This window comes from Enhydra lutris, unplaced genomic scaffold, assembly GCF_002288905.1.
Source record: "Enhydra lutris kenyoni isolate GAN:26980312 unplaced genomic scaffold, ASM228890v2 scaffoldscaffold103, whole genome shotgun sequence".
NCBI classification, from domain to species: domain Eukaryota; kingdom Metazoa; phylum Chordata; class Mammalia; order Carnivora; family Mustelidae; genus Enhydra; species Enhydra lutris.
This window is the reverse complement of record NW_019154187.1, coordinates 420,378-423,806: the sequence shown is the minus strand read 5'-3', so window position 1 is coordinate 423,806 and position 3,429 is coordinate 420,378.

The following is a 3,429-nucleotide window of genomic DNA, read 5'->3' as shown; positions in this document are numbered from 1 at the left end:
CCCGTTCTTTTAATTAATAAGAGTAAACTAAAAAAAAAAAAAAAAACAATAGAAAATTTAGAGAAGGATATTAACAGACAAGTCACAAAGGACATATAATAGTCCTTATAATTACATTATATAGTTTTATAATTAAACATATAAACATATGTTTAAACAGAAAAATATTTTCAGCATCACTAGACATCCAAATAATGCATCATGAGGGCACCTGGGTGGTTAAATTGTTAAGTGTCTGCCTTTGCCTCAAGTCATGATTCCAGAATCCTGGGATAAAGCCCTGCCTCAGGCTCATTACTTGATGGGGAGCCTGCTTCTCCCCCTCCCTCTGCCCCTGCTTGTGTTCCCTCTCTCGCTGTGTCACTCCCTGTCAAAAAAATAAACAAAATCTTTAAAAAATTATGTGTCATAGATGACATATACTTTTTCACTCATCAGATTAGCTGAAGTTTAAAAACTTTATGGTATCCTGTGAATTTGAGGAGAAAAGGCATGTCCACCATTGCTTTGCAAGTATGAATTGCAAAACTGTTTTGAAAAATAATCAATCTCTATAAATTTAAAAGGCACCAATTATTTAAACAAGTTATCATATACTTTGGATGTCAATTCTCTGCCTCTGTCACTCATGAATAAATAAAATCATTTTTAAAAAGTCTTAAAAAATGAAAGAATGAAAAATAGAAAAAGAAAATACATGTGAGGAAAAAGAAAAGAATACTTGCATATAACTCAAATTATCAAGAGGCCAGGGAGGAGGGTAAGGGAATACTGAAAAGGTGATTATTACATTTATTTTTAAACACTTCTACTTTTTTCTGTAAGCATTTCTATTTACAACTATGAATTTGTACTTTTGTCTTTGTGATAAAAAAGAGTATTTTATATATAAACCTAAACATAAATATATTTTGTATAAGTCATATACATCACTACATCATATAAATATATTGTATATACCATGCATATTATACATGAATTTTGTGCTAAATATCTATCATTCATTTATTAATTATAGTTCTTAACCACATAAATAAATAGTCACAAGAAATTTACAATTAAATATTCCTTGGACTCAACTAAAGATTTGGGAAATATGAAGATGCCTTGATGTATCCTTTCTTGACTGCTGACAAGGCAACTTCCCACTCTTTCCCATGCGAGATGAGACTTAAACAAACACCCTCTTCTAGTGATCTGCCTCTTGATCTTGATTTAAAACAATTTCCCCAAAATTATACTATCCCAGGGAGGATCATATGGGTTATTTCCACAACCCAAAGATAAACTGTTTTAAAAGGACACAGAATTTACATAATGCAATTTACCAGGAATAATACAGTTAACAATAAGGCATGTGCTTTCAATTTGTATAAAGGAGCATAGATAGTAAATGAACCAAGATTTATGGTCAGACCTGAATCTGGGTCAGGTTGGGCCCCTAAAGTAAGTGATAGAACCTCTGTCAACTGCCAAACTTCGAGAACAACAGTAATTCCCCTGTTGGTTGCACAAATGCTTCACATTGTTGGTTACATGTACATATTAGGGGAAAAAAAATCTAAGTAACATCCCTAGTCCAGGATTTTGTGGTTGCTCACTGACTCAATACACGGTGGTTACTTTTATTATTATTAGGTAGTGACTGTACTGGTATGGGGTGATACCTAATAATGTCATCTCATCGAAGTAAAAACTGATTATATTTTACTTCAGTTTTATGGTATTTCCACTAAATATTTAAAGATATGTTGGGCAGAAGGGAGATTAGACATGTCCTATGATGGCTATGGAGGGTAGAATTAGGAATCCTGTTGACAGTTACCCACCTGATTTCTAATTCAGTAAAAAGAAAATTTGGATTCACCTAAGAATGTAATGAGTGATTCTAGAACTCAAGGGTTTTCTTTAATGGAAGGTACAGAACTTGATGATATACTCGTGTCTTTCTCTTCCTGAGATTCTGATTCTATGTCTTACTCTCTCCCAGTATCTAGTCAGGGAGGCAGCTGAGATAGAAGGTGTAACATAAAGGCAAGACTGGTATAAGACAATGTTCCTAAACCAAAAGACTATAGTCTCAGAGAAAATGTGAACAACAATTAAATATAGCTGGATACTAGTTACCATATATTGGATAACAATTTTCATGTGTTTGGATCTCATTAAATCTCATAGTCCCATTTGAAACTTAATCTTTTATAGACTTCTGTTAACACTTTCTTCAGCACTTTAAGCACTTTTAATAGGATTTCCTTTTTTTAAAAAATATTTTTATTTATTTGACAGAGAGAGATCTCACAAGTAGTCAGAAAGGCATGCAGAAAGAGGGGCAAGTGGGCCCTCTAGAGCCCAATGCAGGACTCGATCCCAGGACCCTGAGATCATGACCTGAGCTGAAGGCAGAGGCTTAACCCACTGAGCCACCCAGGCGCTCCTCAATGGGATTTCCTAAAAGCAGCTCAGTCATTTGTTTGTCTAAATCCCTTTGTGTTAGTCTAGAGATTTATGGACATTCATTTCATAACACAACCATAAAAGCTAAAATTACAGTTTATTCCCCATCTCAATAAATAAATTTACCTACACATTTTTTATCTTGTCTTTCACATTTTCAAAAATTCCAGGTCTGCTTTGTTGATTCTTCCCACAAAACACAAGACACTTGTGTCTTAATAGAAAACACAAACAGCAAGAAAGAAAATGGAATGCTCATTGTTCTTCATAATGAGTTTCATTATCATAAAGCTTGTTCATGCTATGTCCTCTTGGTAAAGACAAGTCAAGGCTATCATCTTTTCTTAACTCACACAGTATCAGACCTGAGTATCATGAGACTCGAGTAACTAGACGCTAAGAAATGGGAAATCAGATTAATCATAATGATTTGTTAACTTAGAAATTTTCTATGGGGGGACACCTCGGTAACTCAGTCTATTAAGCATCTGACTCTTGATTTCAGCTCAGTGAGCATTGTGAGATCAAGCCCAATGCCAGGTTCCGCATTGGACCTGCTTAGATTCTCTCTCTCCCTCTCCCCTCTTCTTACTCTCTCCCTCTCAGTGATAATTAATTAATTAATTAAAACAATAAAATAAAATACATAAAAGTTCTCTATGTGAAGTAGCAAACTGAATGTAACATGGATACAGTATAATCAATAAACTAGAAAAAAATTAGGACTTCTAATTCAAGGAAGCATGTCTACTAATTATGCTTTACTATCAAAATCGCTCCTTAACTTCTTTGAAGTTAGAATAAGTCTTAATTTCCAAAACTGAGAAACCAAAAACTCCTTACTGAGATCTTTACCTTGGTCCTAAATTTTATTAGAAATGTTCATCTAGGTCTTACAGGTATTGGAGAACAATTAACACTCCTGACAATATCTTCAATAGCAGATTTATAAAAACATTTAAATTTTTAAAA